This window comes from Megascapheus bottae, chromosome 3 (genome assembly GCF_031878675.1).
Source record: "Megascapheus bottae isolate mThoBot1 chromosome 3, mThoBot2.hap1, whole genome shotgun sequence".
In the NCBI taxonomy this organism is placed as follows: domain Eukaryota; kingdom Metazoa; phylum Chordata; class Mammalia; order Rodentia; family Geomyidae; genus Megascapheus; species Megascapheus bottae.
Window position 1 is genome coordinate 65,778,789 of NC_143511.1, and position 18,260 is coordinate 65,797,048.

The 18,260-nt window shown below is 33.5% G+C and overlaps 1 long non-coding RNA gene across 1 annotated transcript in view; it reads left to right on the forward strand.

Annotated features, from left to right (window-relative positions):
- Positions 1–18,260, forward strand: part of LOC150065705 (uncharacterized) — a 724,813-nt gene that overhangs the window by 690,187 nt on the left and 16,366 nt on the right. The window contains exons 3-5 of the long non-coding RNA XR_016534977.1: positions 13,604–13,754; positions 15,014–15,107; positions 17,865–17,910. This is a non-coding gene — a long non-coding RNA (uncharacterized LOC150065705). The remainder of the gene's footprint in view (positions 1–13,603; positions 13,755–15,013; positions 15,108–17,864; positions 17,911–18,260) is intronic.

Here is an 18,260-nt window from a genome sequence, read left to right on the forward strand (position 1 = left end):
TTCATTACCCAGTATCTTCACAATATGATAAAGGTTTCAGTATAACAACAATGTGTTATATCTAATAGCACATGAATATAAACTCAAAGATAGTGCAAATATCCATTATAATACCTGTTATCAAGGGATAGTCGACCAGACCTAGTTGATTACAGTTTTAGTGAAGTTCTGCATAGCAGGGAGAAGGAAACACAGAGGCAAGATCTCTCATGTCAGAAGGTGAACTGTCAACTCAGGTGTATTAAGAATTTGTATAGGAATGAAAGGAAATTGTAATATTTCTCCTTCTGGAACACATAAAGTCACATCAATAAGGGTCTGCATAATAATAATAGATTATAGCTAAAACATTATAGTTGAAACAAAAAGAAAGAAAACATAAAAAGAGGCACAGATGTAAATTGAAGAGCAAGTGATTATAATGAGTAGCAAACATTAAAACATAATTTTAATATACAGATACAGAATAGAGTATACCATATAACTTCTATCAAATAAATTAAGAATAATTATGTTAATTTCAGATAAAATGGACTTAAGAGCATAGAAATATCATTAGTGGCTAAACGGCATTATGATGGAAATGGTAATTTATACAAGAATTAGGAGTGAATTTGTAAATATCAAAGGAAAAGTCACAATTCATGAGACAGAAACTTCTAGAATTTCAAGAAGGAATAGATCCTCTGTTACAGTTAAGTAACATGAAAGCCTCTTTCCTCAACTGATAGGTCCAGCAGGCAATAAGTTAGTAAGGATGTAGTTGAACTGAACAACACCGTTAATCAAATAGTTCTAACTATTGAAATTTGGAGAATATTCATTTGACAACACCAAAATGTATAGATCGAGCACATACTGGGCCATGAAAGAATTTAAAAATTTGAGAGAATATAAATGTAAAACATGCTTTTATGCCAAAGCAGAATTAAAATAGAAATTAAAGAAGCAATGTTGAAAATTCTCACAATATTTTCAGATTACATGGCAGAAATCTGGATAAACAGTTCAAAACAGTATCAAAACAAAAGGTTTTGCACCAAGTCAAAATGAAACATAACTTGTCAGAATGTGTAGGTTGCAATGAAATCAGTTCTTAGAAGTCAATTTACAGCATTGGATGAATGCTACAGTAGAAGTAAGATATTACATTTGAATCCCTATTTCAAGAAAAGGAGGGAAAAAGACCATTTAACCATAAATGGAAGATATACAGAAGAAATTATGCGATATAGAGTAGAAGTCAATGAAGTTGAAAATAAGAGGCCAATGAGGGAAAACAAAATCAAGAACAGATTTGACTGAAAGACATCAATGAGTAAAACTGATAAAGTTCTACAAGAACTAATTTAGAAAAAGTGAAGGTGATAAATATGATTAGTTTCAGAGAGAAAAGTAAAGATTATCACTGACTCCATAGTTATGAAAGTAAAGGAGACAACCAAGAATAACAAAGGTTCCAAAGAGAAAAAAAAACCTGAATTCATTCAAAGAAGTAGATCATATAAAACAGTTGATACCTACTAGAAATTGAAGTTGAACATTTCTTTAAGAGTAGTCATATTTTGCAAAATCATAAACAGTTGACATCAAAATTTAACAATTTAGTTTAGCAATATGTTGTAACATCTGCAAACATTTCTAAAAATATGCATATGAAGATAATACTGAAAGCATATTAGAATAACATAGATATTGTACAGCATGAAATCCAAAAGGAATTTGAATTTATCAATTGTACTGTTATAATATTTATGAGTAAGGTCCAATGGAAAGCAGAACTATAATTAATGTCCAAAATAATTGGCTGAAATTAAGGATCTATGCTTAGTTTTATGAATCCTTACTGAAAGCATCTTGTATTAGCTATAAGTGAATTGTTTCAAGGGGTTACAGTGTCGGAATGCTTCCCAGCATATGCCATACTTTAGTTAATAAGTTGGTGTACATATTGATATAACCCTTTTTGAGTTAACATACATTTTCATAATTTAGATCCAATTTCTAAATATGACAGAAAACATGTCACTTGTCTCCTGCTTTTGACTTTCTCATATTATCTAATATGCATATATATAGCGAATATGTGTGTGTGTGTGTGTGTGTGTGTGTGTGTGTGTGTGTGTGTGTGTGTGAAAACAGATCCAGGTAAGTTAAGGAGCTAGATGGAATTGAGAATATGAGAAAATGATGAAAAAAAGTGACACTGATCAAGATGTGTCGAACCTACAAACTGATATGTTGAACTAAAATCCATTTGTAAAACTACTTAAAAGTAATAAAATAAAAAATAAATAAATGAGCTGGGCTGCTGGTGATTCAGGCTTGTAGTCTTAGCTACTTATGGCTCCAAGCTGAGTAGGAAACTCTTATCTCAAATTAATCACAAAGTATGTTGGAAATGAAGCTGTGGTTCATAGTAGCAGAATAATAGCCTTGAGCACAAAAGCTCAGGGGCAATATCTGGGCCCTGACTTCAAGCCTGAGAACCATCACAGAAAGGAAGGAAGGAAGGAAGGAAGGAAGGAAGGAAGGAAGGAAGGAAGGAAGGAAGGAAGGAAGGAAGGGAGACCACATGTAATCAAACCCTAAATTACCAATATCATACTGTATGATAATTTCTTCTGAAAGTCCTTAAAATAAGAATGTAGGTTAACAGATATTCAGGACATCTTGAAATAGTTGTTGTTAGGGGAGTTTGTAGAGCTGTTGATCAAAAGATTTTAAAAAATTCAGTTACATAGAAGGAATAGGTTTAAAAGATTTCTTATCCAACAAGTTGACTCAACTCCTTACTAAATTCCTGAAGATGCTAAGAGAATACCTATAAACCATTCTTACCATGGTAAGTGTTTGAGGTTATGCATTCATTAACTGCAATGCATTTATATTCTATAGCAAAATATATTCCATGTGGTTACACACACTTCTATCTGACAATTTAAAAAATAAAAAGCAATAAATTCCAAAAACTACAATGAATCACTCAGTCATCATTAATATTAAGTTGCCTTTTTCATTTAATTAATGAACGGAAATGATAATCATGGTGATGAAAACCATGAAAATTCTGAGTAAATCAGGTAAGAAAGAGTGAAAACATGAATTAAGATAACCGGCTTTTTAAGGCATTGATTGTTCTTTGGGCCTTCAACAAAGTGTCATTTGATTTCTTCCCAGTAACTTGAATTTGCTTAGGGACTAGAATTTGGTTGATTTGTTTATGGGGTCATTGTCTTCCAGACAGAGAAGCTTTCATTGGAAACCTACCTGGGTCCCTCTGGCATGGCTCAGGTAGTCCATCTGTGAATAAGAGAAATGATGCCAGTGCACTACTCTGAGAAGTCAGAGAATTGGAGCCTTTCCTTCAAATCTACTCCTGAAACTCCTGGTAGGTGGCTTTTGGGACTGAGAGATAACTACCTTGCAGAGTACTGGAATCTGGGGAAAAAAGTCCTCAGAATTGGAGTTGAGCCTGACTACTATCCAGGATGGCAGAGCTTAGACTTCATAGGAGGCAAATAGTGAGAGGAGGTATTGAGCTAGTATGTTACACAGTCCTCCACATTCATGAGAACCTTCCACGTTTGCATAGGCAAATGAAGCACAAGATATCTTTTGAATCTACATAATAACAGGATATTCATTTCAGGATTTTTACTTTCTGGCTGTTTATAGAACTTCCCGTTTACTGAAGAACAAAGTGGGCAAAATAAAACATTAAGTAATTTTGCTCCTTGTTTGTCAAGAAATGATAAGGAATTGAGCTGAAGAGCTCAGGGGCAGTGCCCAGGCCAAGAATTCAATCCCAACAACCACAAAAGAAAACAACAAGAAATATCTTCACTTTATCATTAGCATTTGTAAGTAGCCTTAATGACTAAGTAGAGGTCTGTGGTCTCACATATTGACTTCTTATTCAAAGTTTAAGATGTCCATCAATTTGTGTGATTTTCAGACAAACGAAAGTTTTATTGTAAAATGAGAAATATGATAAAGGTAGTACCAACAAACTGATGGAAATGTAAGTGCTACACATGTATCACTAGGGATAAGTAAAATTTCAAAAACTTTTAGAAAGAACTACTCAATTCATCAATTTATGACTGAAGTATTTAGCCTTGGGTAAGCAACACAGTTATTTGGGACTTGATGAATCCTTTAATTTCTTTGTTACTCCTAGTAAGACTACAAAAATATAAAATGTATATAATATAAAGGATTGGTGTTCAACCTCACTAATCCTTGAGGCAATTGCAATGACATGTGACTTCATAAAATAACAAAGAAATAACTAGTGCTGGCAAAGCTGAGTAGAATGGCATAGCATTGGTGTCAATCTTGGCGAACCTTACTCATGTAATAGCTTTTAAAAAAGTACTGAAGTTTCTCAAACACTTAAAAATAGTATAAGAATGTCACGCAGGACTCTTACTTTTCTTCTTCTTCATTGTTGTTGTTGCTCTGGTGCTAGACTTTGAACTTTGGGCTTGGGCATGTTCCAGAGCTTCTTGTACTAAAGACAAGTGCTCTTGAGCCACAGAGCCACTTTTTACTTTGTCTGAGTCATTTAGTGGTGATCAAATTCTCACTAGGTTTCTTGCCAAGGCTAGCTTTGAACCACGATCCTCAGATCTCAGCCTCCTGGCTATCTTAGATTATAGGTATGAGCCACTGGTGCCAGGTTCAGGAGTCTCCATTCTTGAGTACATACCTTAAACAATTGACCTGAGTATCTCAAATAGATACATACACACCACATCAACATGTTATTCACTATAGTTAAAGATAAAAACAACCCATATTAATAAAGAAATGTGGTGCAGCCATACACTTGGAAGTCAACCAAACATGAACTTTGGAACAAGCAATAAATGATACCATTTTTGTTCCTGAATAATAATAGAGCATGTCTGGTGATTGATTCCAAAAGGACAGACTCCAAATTCATGGAGACTTCTACCTTCTAGAAGTCATATTGTTGTGTTAATTTCAAGCCAAAACATAGGCATCCAAAAAGAAATCACCCAAAGTAACCATGCAGAAAAGGGGTAAAATGACTATGTAATTCCAATCACTTATCTTTTCCTAAATTAAATTTTAAAACAGACTCTAGATCTTTGTGTTATCAATAGAATCAATTTAAAATAACATGGAATGGAAATTAACTAGGGGGCCCAGTGAGATGATTATTCTCATATCTACAATATCAGATATAATTCACATGACTTGAGACTGAAACAGGTGCATGACACTTTTTCATGCAATTTTGAAAGTAAACCCCTCTTCTAGTCTTTAATTTACTTGTTTTCTAAGCAATTATTACTAGACTAACTTTAGCCACTGGATAACTATTTAAATTACCAGTTACTATGTCCCAAATAATTTTCACCTCCTCACAATCACTAGATTATCTTCCAAAGTAGAGTACAATTATAAATACCCATATATATGAATTCATGGATCACACAGGTTTTTGGAATATGTAAATCAAAGCATCTGCTTATTTGAAAACAGTGTGTTTTGACCAATTCTACTATGATCTACAGAAGTAAGATATAAAAATTTATATGATTGTAGATAAGCTCATATGTGATGATAATGAATACCTAGATACTTGAGAAAATATTTTATTTCTGTTTGGTATTTAGTGATAGAAAATAATCTTTTTCTCAAAACTTAAGTTTTTAGTGAAGACAGTTTTGATTAAAGCTACTCAAGAGTTGTTGAATAAATTTAAAATTAAGATAACTTCCAAATATGCAGCAAATACAATTATTTGTTTACCAAATTGATAAACAAGCATTTTATTTTCAAAGAAAATTCCAAGATTATGTCAATATGAAAAAGGAAATATTTCAAGTGCACTGATGGAATCAGGAGAGTAGGTTTAAGGTGTGGGACTGAATATAACATTCAAATTTTCACAGTTACATTTTAAGTGACAAAAGGTTTCAGAACAGATTGGAATGGCTTTTTTTTGTGTATATGCAGCAAGCAATCAAGGTTTATGATGTCACGTCTGTAACCATCCTGGCAATAGAAGCATGAGCAAGAACAGTTTGGGTTTATGAGCCAACCAACTTCTAAATAATTAAAGCAGCATTCATCGCCTTCTAAAAATATAGGTATCTATTCACCCACACTATTAGCCTCTCACTGAGAGCCTGTCTGGACTGCCATGGTTATTAATGGCACTAATAATATTGAAGCTAACAAGCTTTACTCCAAAAGGGGATAGTGAGGAGAATGTAACTGGGAAGATAATTTGTACGGTAACATAGAGCCCTGGCAGCAGAAAAAAAATAAACAAGTAAAAATTTGCTTCCAAAATATTTGTATTTCTCTTTCTTTTAAGTTATTGTTCTAAGAGTATGCCCCTTTAAAATACTGCACTCTCAGATCAATGCTAACCAACTTAGAATACATACATGACTGTGTACCCAATCCTGTACTCCTACAAGATAAAATCTGAGGCTGTCTCTCGAAAAGTGTAAATTCAAATAATTTATGGAAAATCATTATCTTTCTTTCTTGATAATTTTTACAGACTGCTCTTAGGTTAAAATAAAATATAGTTATGAGTGTGTTTTTCAAGTTTACCAAGGGATCATAATACTTTAACTCCATTATCTATCTTTTCAGTGAAGCTATGTAATGACACATATATGGATTCTGAAATGAATAGTGGGAATTTAAGTGTACTTTTCTCCCTTCCTTCCTTGCTTGCTTCCTTCCTTCCTTCCTTCCTTCCTTCCTTCCTTCCTTCCTTCCTTCCTTCCTTCCTTCCTTCCTTCCTTCCTTCCTTCCTCCTTTCTCTCCTTTTCTCCCTTCCTATCTTCTTTTCTTTCTTTGGCTTGAACAGGGGCCTGGGTACTGTCTCTGAGTTCATCGGCTCAAGGCTGGAGCTCTATCATGTGAGCCACAGCACCACTTAGGGTTTTCTGCTCCTTAATTGGAGGTAAGACCTTTGTGCTCAGGCTGGCTTTGAACTGCAACCCTCAGATCTCAGCCTCCTGAGTAGCAAGGATTAGCCACTGGCCCCCAGCCAACTTCTTCATTTGTTGAGCATTTATTTCTCAATGACAATTGAATTATCATGTATCCAATAAAGTTGTATTGAGAATTGCTTAACTAAGACTGGACATAGATAACATACACATTTTTGTAAGTAATAATGCTTGAAAATTACAATTACTTCTTGAAAAGAGGTAATTGACGAGAAGAGGAGAGAGAGAGAGGGAGGGAGTAACAGAGAAAGAAAGACAGACAGACAGGCAGACAGACAGAAAGAAGAAAAGAAGAGAGACTGAGATAGAAAATCAGTGTCGTTCATACTATAATTTCATGGTAGTTATGGATATGTTTTTGAGAATGGTTTTTAAACTGAGTTGTATTTTTAAGAGAGGAAAAAAAATAAATCCTGGACATGAAAGGAAACAGAAAGTAAGAAAAAGTCGAAACTGAATAAAACCAATTTTATAGCAATTATATATGTGGCACCAGTACAAACATCTTCCAGAAAGGGAAAGTGCCCGTGAGCAGACTGAGACCTCCAGCAACACTTAACTCTGAAAAAGTCTTCTCTGATTTAATCCCCCTTGACACCAATCTCAGACCATGAAGCTAGAGCCAAATCAATTCTTTTGGAAAAAAATATTTCTATAAATTCAGAATTGAAACACATCTCTGATATCATGTATAAATCATGAATCTATAAAGAAATAACACATTTAGTCTAAGTTGCACAAAAGTTAGGAAATAAAATGTTTTGTTTTTTCTGATTTTAAGTATGTAACCAGAAATTCAGACATCTTATGGGCACAAATAAATCATTTCTAACAATTACATGAAGTCTACAGGAAAAGTATAAGATACATTGTATTCTTTCAGTTATTTAAAATAAACTCCAAGATAGTCAACAACATGAAGATAAAGAATTTAATTTCTTCAGTAAAAATAGGGCATCCTTGGAAGTTTTCATTTAATAGGGATATACTTCCAGTTTTACTAGACATAGTTTATATTTACTAATACAGTGCTAGTTGGAATGCAAACTTGTTCAACCACTCTGGAAAGCAAAATGAGGTACCTCAAAAAAAATTAAACATTGAACTACCCTATGATCCAACAATTCCATTCCTGGGACTTTTTCCAAAAGATTACAAACCTCAATACACTAAAGCCACAGCTCAACCAGGTTAATTGCAACATGATTCACCACAAAGTATGGAATCAGCCCATATGTCCCTCAATAGACAAATGGATCAAGAAAATGTGGTATGTATGCACAACGGAATTTTATTTATCCATTAAGGACATTGATAGTGTGCCATTTGTAAAGAAATTGGAAGATGTGGAAAAAATTATGTTAACTGAAGTAAGTCAGGCCCCAAGAGACAAAGGATACATGTTTTCCTTCATATTTAGTAGCTAGATTTAGCTTTTAAAATTATAAGTAACCATGTTGAGTGGTATGCAAATGGTTACAAATGCATTAAGTGGAATATGGTAGGTTCAAGAGAGAAAACCTTAGAAAGGCAAAGTCAAATTCAAAATAAGTACGCAGAAGTGAGTACTTGAAAAGGGTCACATGGGTCAAGGGGAAAGGTGTAAAAAATGAAGAGAGCCAGGTGCTGTGACTCAGGCCTCTTATCCTAGCTACTCGGGAGGCTGAGATCTGAGGATCAAGGTTCAAAGCCAGCCTGGGCACAAAAGGACCTGAGACTCTTACCTTCAATTAACCTCTAAAAAGAGAGAAGTGGGGCTTGGCTCAGGGACAACACCCAGGCCCAGGGTTTAGGGCAGTAGCCTTGAGCCTTGAGCCTTGAGCTCAGGGAGGGCGCCAAGGCTGAGTTCAAGCCACATGACTCACCAAAAAAAAATAAAATTGAAGAGAAGAGGGGAGACTACACTCAAGATTTTCAATTTATATCCCCCAAAATTAAGAAGAATGAGAGAAAAAGTGGAGAGATGGGTAGGAATGCTGAAAGGCATGATTTGTTGATTTTCTGTGCTTCCTTAAGATCATTTTATAGGTTAAAATTTATATAGGCAGCAAAATATAGCCATTAGAAACAATGCACTCTTAGGGAAAGAACTTATAACTGAGTTTGAGTACATTTTAATATAATGATCACGGGGGCAGGTTTCTCTAACTGTTCTATAAGTGATACGGTGCACTTTTCTCCAAGTTATATAATATTCAACTGTTTACTGAGAATTGCCTCAAGGCTTTTATATCTGTGTAACATTTTTTCCAGTTAAGAATTCTGAATCAATTAGAATCCCTAAATTGCATTCAGATTGCAGCTTGTCCACTCTGGCAGCCAGGAATGCACTTATACAAGACTGGTGGAAATTGTTGGAAGGCTCAAGTTCACTTAATCTCCTTTCTAACTTTCTATTGTCTCAGGTATATTCCATCTAGTCACCAGAGCAAAGTTCTTGTGCCTCTTAAAAGGAAACCTGGGTATCTAACTCACCAATGTTAGTGTCTTATCCTTTAAGAAGAGAGTTTAAATTCTATCATAGCATTGTGTATAAAAAACAAGTAACACTTTAGGTGAAGTTACACAAAAGTTAGGAAGAAAATCTAAGAGGATAGAAAAAGGAAGATCATACGATTGCAGCATATTATATACGTTGAGCTGTTTTTCAAGTAAAAGTATTTCCCTGAAATCAATGCCTAGTAGTACATCAACATATTCTTCATTCATTTTTATTGCTATGTAGTAATCCATGTGGCAGAATAATGTAATTTAAATGGTCCCTATCAATGCATACTTTAAGTTGCTCTAATAAAGTTCTTCAATGAAATGCCTTATGCATGTCTTCCAGTGAAATTTGCAATAGATTTCTAAACATGGGATTGCTGTATCAAAGATATATGCTTTGAAATTTTCCAAGTAATTTTCCATTGCGATTGCTCCATGTTATTTTTTTTCTCTGGAGATACATGAAAGTGCTTCTTTTCTCAGCTTCATCAATGAGTAGATTTTCCAAATCTGTGCAAAGCTAATAAATGAAAATTTGTCTCTTGGTACAAATTTAATTAATAGTGTCTTATAATTGGTGAAGTTGAATGCATGTTGACATGGCTACAACAATGGCACTGTTTCCTATGAATTGATTTTTTTATTGTAAATAATAAAGGGTTACATGATATTTGCTAGATAGATGGTACATTAATTCCCATACATTGATACCCTTTCACATGTCTTGGTTCCCATTTCCCTCCCAACCATCACCACCCCTCATCTTGTTTTCCCCCGTTCCCTATCCAATTTCAAATAACCAAATACAAATATATCTGATATATCAGGTAACAAAGTGAGATACAGTAACAATATGAGATAACCAAGGGACAGCAAAAGAAATGAAAGATAACATAGTACCTTAAGAACAACAATCATTCATTATATGGCTTATGTTTTATGGGTCATCTTTATCAGCCCTCTTGTGTTTTATAAAAATTTAAAATGGTAGCGATATTAACAATTTTCAAGTTCTAGTTAAGTAATTTGCTTTCTCGCTTTTTGTATAATTTTTATCATCCATTCAGAAGTCCTTTTTGTAAGTGTTATTTTTTTCTCTGTTCTTTCTTTTGGCCTCTGTAATTTGAATATCAGATGGCTAAGTTTCCCCCCATGTTTCTTCTAGTACTTGAGTCAGTTTATTTTCACTTAAATCTCCGATCCGTTTTTCTTCTTGACTCCTATGAATAACGGATCCAACTTTCATATCTATTTAGATGGTTTTCCTCGTATTTTAAAATTTTTGTGTGTTGTATATGCATGCCTGGTATTAAAAAAACAAAAGCAAGCATTCTTAAATAGATATCTAGATGAATAAAGAAGAATTAGGAGAAAGGAAATAATGGTAAATCCCAGACTTTTATAAACATACTTTGGTTTGACTCGGAAATTAGGAAAATATCTTATACAATTAAAAATAAATCATACACAAAAAAGAAAAAGGAAGATCATTTTCAAATGCTAAAGTATCAAATAATTTCTTCTGCCTTGTAATCTGCAATACAGTGGAGTTCAAAAGAAAAATTAAATTTATAAACTGCAAAGTAACACAAATTCTAAATATAAGAATGCAAAAATTAGAGCAGACATTTCTTCATTATGAAACCTTATCTTTTGAGGTCTTCTATTCCCATTTAAGTGACTGACCTTCTCCTTCAGCCTACTTCTCGTGGAAAGGTGTAGCATTCTTTGCTAATAAGTCATTTTTACTTAAAAAAAGTTAAAACAAATATACTGATTCATCTTTAAAAACTTATTATAAATAAGGAAGTAAATATTCAATGTATATGAAGATGTTCAAAACTTCATTCAGTCTGAAAGCTGAAGAGGAAAGGAACAAAATGAACCTAACCACATGAACTCATAGAACAATATTTACTTTTTAAATATACATTTTATTAAAATTACAGGAGGTGAGAAAGATAATTAGGTAAGAAAATATTGAAAAATATTCATGTTGGGATAGTTCCTAAATAATATCTAAAGCATTGGCTAGTGAATTAAGATAATACATGACTCTTAAATAGACTATACAAAAGGAAAGACACAGCCACATCACAAGCATAAAATGAAAAGATAAAAGAACCCTTTGTATTTTTCTTTATGTTTTTGGGAGTCTTGTCCAAAATTTCTGATCCATATCAATGAACTAAAGCATTTTTCAATATATTTACTTCTTGTAGTTTTATTATTTGGGCTTTATATTTCAGTATTTAATCATTTTGTGCTGATTTTGTAACATGACTTTTCTTCTGCATGTGGATATCCAATTTTCTCACTACTATTTATGGAAAAGACTATTCTCTTTCCAATGAAACCTCTCAGTATTCCTTTTGTTGAAATAAGTTTGCAGTGTATGCACCGGTTCACTTGTAGGCTCCAGGTTCCATTCCTTTGATCTATATGTCTATTTTTATTCCAGGACCAGGATGCTTTCATGGCTACTAATTTGTAGTATATTATAAAGTCAAGATACAACACCCCTGACTTCCTTCGTATGACTAAGAATAGTCTTGGCTATTTGGATATCTTGTGATTCTTATAAATTTAGAATGATCTATTCTACTTCTGTGTTAGATGTCCTTGGTATTAATGGAAAGTCTGAATCTGTAATTTGTTTAATTAATATGGATGTGTTAATAACATTCAATATTGCAATATCTAAGCATATCTTTTTACTTCTTGATGCCCACTTAAATTTTTTTCATCAGTGTTTTGTAAATTTTTCTGCAGTTTGTCCACTACTTTGACTATATTTATCCCTAGGTTTTTATTTAGCTATTATAAATGGGGTAGCCTTCTTGAATTCTGTTGCAGATAATTTACAAATGCCACATAGCAATGATACTTAATTTTGTATATTGACTTTGTAGTCTGTAAAATGCTGAATTTATTACAACAGGTTTTTGGAAGTTTCTGGTCTTTTCTGTATATAACATCATGCTATCTGTAAACAGTAGCAACTCAACTTCTTTCCTTATTTCTTTCTCTTTCCTGATTGCTCTTGCTGAGATTTCCAAAATTTTCTGGAATACAAGATGAAAGTGAGCTTTCTTATCTTCTACCAAATTCCAGTGAGAAAACTTTCAGTTTCTCCATGTTTGTTGACATATCAATGGTCTTTATTATGTCAAAATACATTCCCATATCTAATTTCATTCATGAGTTTTTTTAAATTAAAATTGCTCTTTTTCCTTTCTAGAAAATTAATATGGAAGTTCATTATCTTAGAATCATTTGGAAAATTCAATGCCATATATTTTGCAAACAGGATATCCAGTACCTAATATTAACCACCAGTAATCAAATGGGCATATCTCTTAATGGAGCTATACCTCATTCTTTTCAGGACATATGGTACTTAGGCCCTGCAGTGTAGCTCTCGCTTTCAGTTCTGTTACCCAAGTTATTATTCTAGCTAGGGAAAGTGGTTAGAGATAATTATTATCACATGTGTGGTTTTTAGATCCCTCTCTCTCTCTCTCTGTCTCTCTCTCTCTTTCAAGCTTGAGAGCACAGACACAATGGGCCACTGCTTAGGTTGTTTCTCTCATTCTTCCACTTTGTTTAAGAATGCAATAATCACTGAGTTCCATTGAGTCTTCAGACTTTAAAATGTAGAGCATGTTTACTGTGCTATGGAGAGGTTTTTGTGAGTGAAAGTGAAAAATAGTTGTCTTTCATTTTTAATTTTAATCATGTGGTTTAGTTTGGGCAGTAGCTAATTAAAGAATAAGCAGGACTTCATCCTGTTTACTCCATTATACTCCTTTAATTATTAAAACAAAAAGGAAAACAAGCAATGAAGAAAATGTAAGCAAACTCCTCAGAAATAAATCAAAGAAGCTATTCCTTTAATTATTTATCCAGTATTTTAATTGGAAAGATATTGGTCCCACTTGTTCTGATGGGTTATAAAATCCAAAGCAGTAGTCTTATCGAAATGCCAGTACCAGGTCAACAGCACTTGAAAAAAAATGCTTTTCTGCAATATAAATATACTTTGTTCTTTCCATGAACAGATAAAATCCAAGTAACTGCTATATTCCTTGTTATTTTTCACATAGGTCTTACACAAAGGAGTAATTGTAGCTTATATACATTGCACCTAGCAGTCGGAAAGAATACCCCACAAAGAGCAAATTCTTCATCAGAAGGCTCATCTTGTACACATTGGCTGAAAGGAAAACTGCCTTCAGATCAGCACAGGAGTTCTAGGTGAAGCCCTGCATATTTCTCAAAATTGTTTTTCTATATTTTGTTTGCCATAAATGCACTGCAGTTTCCTTCTGTCTCTACAGAGGTATACATCTTATATATTTTCATGTATGCTGTTCAATAGTTTTTTGTTAATAGAATATAAATATTTCAGATTTTCACGCAACCAAAGCTATAACAATGTAGAACTGTATAAAGTATTCCTCTTTTAAAATGATTGTTTAAAAAAACTCATTAAGTTCTAATAAACTTAATGTAAATACAACACAAATTTTCACACAGCTAAGATTATGCTCTATGTGTGTGCTTTCTTGTCTTTGTTATATTTTTTAAAATCTCTTGATACTCCCCTTCCTTACCAGTTTATTTTATTCATTTCCAATTATATTTCAGAGAAATAATGTTAATGAATAGCTAGCTGTGCAGCATCTCATGGTGTGAGTTGCTATAATTGACTTAATTGTATTGTTGGACTCTTTTTTATTTTATTTTATGTTGCTATTTGTATGTCTGTAGAATTTGCATAGTATACATAGTCCCCAATGGATTCGATACCAAAAATAATTATCATATATCTCTTAATATTAACTACTCATTAACTCCAACAGAAATCACATTTATTCTTATTTAGAATGAAAAATGGTCTAACTAGACTTTTGTCTGACCACACAATAATTCCAGTATGGAAGGTGGGAGAGTTGGGTTTTTTTTTGTTCATCAGGTTTTTCTCTAAATTCTTTAAAGAGTGTGTATTTCAGCCATTAAGAGGATTCATGAAGGAATTTTATTCAGAACCCTAAATTGGAAACTTGCATGTTGTATATATAAGCATATCACTAGCTTATAATAATAATTAAATGAGAATAGTGGATGGAGTGTTAATAAAAGTTTTCCACATTCCCATGAGTTCTTCAAGGAAAGATTTGGCTTCTTTGAGAATTTATACTACTGTAAGATGTGATCTTAGCTTTTCATGATATTTTCCCTGGTTTAACATGCTATTTGGACTTATCATATACTATATCCACCTGAATTCCTCATCAATAGTTTCTGTATGAATATTTGGTTCATGTGGAAGAAAGGTACCCCTTCCTTCTCCAACCTTTAAGAAATAGCTATTTACAAGCCTAGTAAATCAGGGTGTATCATTTATTTAATGTATTGCTTTGTTTATTTGTATCTTGTGAATGAATTTTTGTTTTGTTTCATATTAAGATGAAACCTTAGCTTATAGTTTCATATTACATTTCTATTCTCAGATTTTTGTGTGACAGCATGAGAGTTCAACTAATTTAATATAATGCAGAGGGAAGGCCTGTGGTGTGGTCTGTCCTTTAGAACACCAGATATCAGGTATTTTGCAATTTGTAAGAAGTTATACATCCAAGTCTAGTTTGTTTTCCTCAATATGCTAATAGAAATGAACTATGCAATATAGAAACAAATTTTTTTTTTCTTCTTAGTGTACCGTATGCAGTTACTTCTTTTTGCTGTTGTCCCCTCTTCACCAACTTTGGTTTACCAATCGTGTTGGTACCTTTGTATTGTACATAAGTTTATCTGATTTGGGATGGGAAGGGGAAATGATAGAAATGGTGAGACAAAGAACAAAGGGTGAACCAGTGCAATAGCCATACTCCCAAGACACTATGTTGGAGGGAAAAGGATTTGCAGAAGGAGGAAATGAGGGAAGGGGTAAATATGTTGAACAAGAATTGTACTCTTTTTCTTACTTATGTTACTGTAACTCCTCTGTATATCATCTTTACACTAAAAAAAGAAGAAAAGCTGAAATGAGGTAAGTTTTAAGTAATGGAAATTTGCTACTCATGGTTTTGAAGGCTACAAGGTTCAAGGACATAGTACCATCAGATTCAATGTGGGGTAGAGATTATTCTTTGTGCAACACCTGAACTCCACTGTAAAACATAGTCCACCTTGTAATGAATTTTTTATTTTGCCAGTCCTGGGCCTTGAACTCAGGGCCTGAGCACTGTCCTTGGGCTTTCTTAAGGCTAGAGTTCTATCACTTGAGCCACAGTACCACTTCCAGCTTTTTTCTATGTATGTGTTACCGAGGAATTGAACCCAGGTCTTTGTGCATGCTAGGCAAGCACTCCACCATTAGGCAAAACTCCCAGCCCCTTGTAATGAATTTTGGGTGGACTAAGATTTCTTAGATCTCATTCAAAAATGAGTAATTACAAAAGAAAATGAATAAAATATAATATTTATTGAATTATTCTCTTCTGCTTACAACATATGCTTTTAGTGTCCTAATGTGACTTAAAGCCACAAAGAGGTCAAAGCAAAAATGTTCCAATGAAATGGATACTTTACTTCTCGAATCTTGTTATTCCCCTTGTGTTTGTCCCTTTTCCCTCTCCCCTATCCCTCCCAATCATCTTGTTTTACCTGCAAATGTAACTGTACCCCCTCCATACATTTTTCCAACAACAAAATACAATAAAAATGCTTCAATGTAAAAATTCTAAATATGATACACTTTGTCCACTTTTAGGTATGTATAGCCTTCGAAACTAAAGTTTACCAAAATGTACATTTACAAATTTTTAAATCATTTTCAGCATTCCTTTCATTTCATAAATTTACTTATTATTATTGTACATGCTATCGTACAGAGGGGTTTGTTGGATGAGTACATTTCTTTATCCATAACGTCACTCTTTCCCTCACTCTCTCCCAGTTTTACCCACCCAGGCCTGACAAGTTGTCAAGTTCATTTTCAATGTCATACCTAACAAGTATCACTGCTGCATTTGCTCACCCTTTGTGGAAATGGCATTGTGGCTCAAAGTGGTAAAGCAGTAGCCTTCAGCAAAAGGACTGTGACCTGGCTCTGAGCTCAAACCCTTCCCCCACCCCACAAAATAGTCACAATAAAATTTTGATATTCATATAATACATAATTTGATATGTTTATAAATATTTGATGTATTCAATTATTTGCATGGTAATTTTATTCTCTTCTTTTAAACCTGAAGGTATATTTCTTTGAGCTAAAGAATTCTAGATGAGACAGTGATTATTATTCTGTCACCATGTGAAGTTGATAAAATATAACTACATTAATTTTTTTCAATTGCTTAGAAGCATCCATTTTGTTATTTTGGTGGTGAACAAATACTTCTAAATTTCTAGGATAGTGAGATCCATCAACTAAATGCATTATGTCATAATCTTTAAAAGCTTCTTCTTATATTCTAAAAATTTCCATGCATTCTTTATCCTTCATTTTCCCCCATCTTTTTTCTTATATTTCTGGTTTAAGATAGTTTCAGAGGACCACTGGATGCATTTGGTGATGAGAAAGATTTATTGAGTCCATGCTATATGTTAAGCATCAAATAAATCACAGAGAATATCGTTTTGTTTTCTTAACTTCACCCTAATCCTTCAAGTCATTAGTCTTCAAATTACTGACATCTTCTGATATTCTATGCAAGGATGACCTTTCCTTTTCTGTTACACACACTTTATCAGGTGAAATGATATTTGCCCTAAATATATCCATGTATATTGGGGAAAACGAGCATAAAATATATAGTTTAACATGGTTCATTAGGCTTTCTAAATTGGAACTTGGCAAGTAAACAATTTTATTCACTGATGACAGTCTTTAGGACTGTTATTATTATCACATATTGGGTGAGACTAGTATACAAGTTCCAGTCCTGCTCAATGACCATAATTCAATGTTTTGTTTTAAATTTCTTTGCTCTTATCAGTGTACATTTTACAGAAAAAGTCTTCAAAACATCCTTTAAAAATGAGTTATTTTGGGCCGGGGGTTTGGCCTAGTGGTTAAAGTGCTTGCCTAGCATGCATGAAGACCCGGGTTTGAGTCCTCGGTACTACATACATAGAAAAAAGCCAGAAGTGGTGCTGAGGCTCAAGTGGTAGAGCTCTAGCCTTGAGAAAGTCCAAGGACAGTGTTCAGGCCCTGAGCTCAAGCCCAGGACTGCCCCCCCCCCAAAATGAGTTATTTTAAAGTCTTTAATCTATAAGAATTTATTGATGAATAATTGTAAAACTTTAGAATCTCAGTCAAGTTAGATCATTGGATAAAAGTTTTCTATTTATTTTCAGGAATTGCAACTTTGCTCCTGAGGATATGAACTTCCAGCTGACATATGTGTGTGATGGATTACATCCCTTTTGAGCTATTAAGGAATCCCCACTATGTTTCTATGTTTTCTGGCAAAAATAGAGGTTAGCTTTACACAACATTTTGGCAAACATTGTTGGCATTCAACAACAAAGCACACTCAAATTGGCAAGAAAAAAAATAACTTGTGTATGAAATCATTTCCCAAAGCAGCAGGTGCAGAGCCAAATTCACCTTACTATATTCTAATATGCACAAACTTATGCACAAAAATATAAGGACTTGTCTAGCTCAATATTATTTTAGAGCTAGGTTCTTATTTATCTTCTGGAGGAAGAAAGTAAATTGAATCAAGATAAACAGTATGACTATATTTA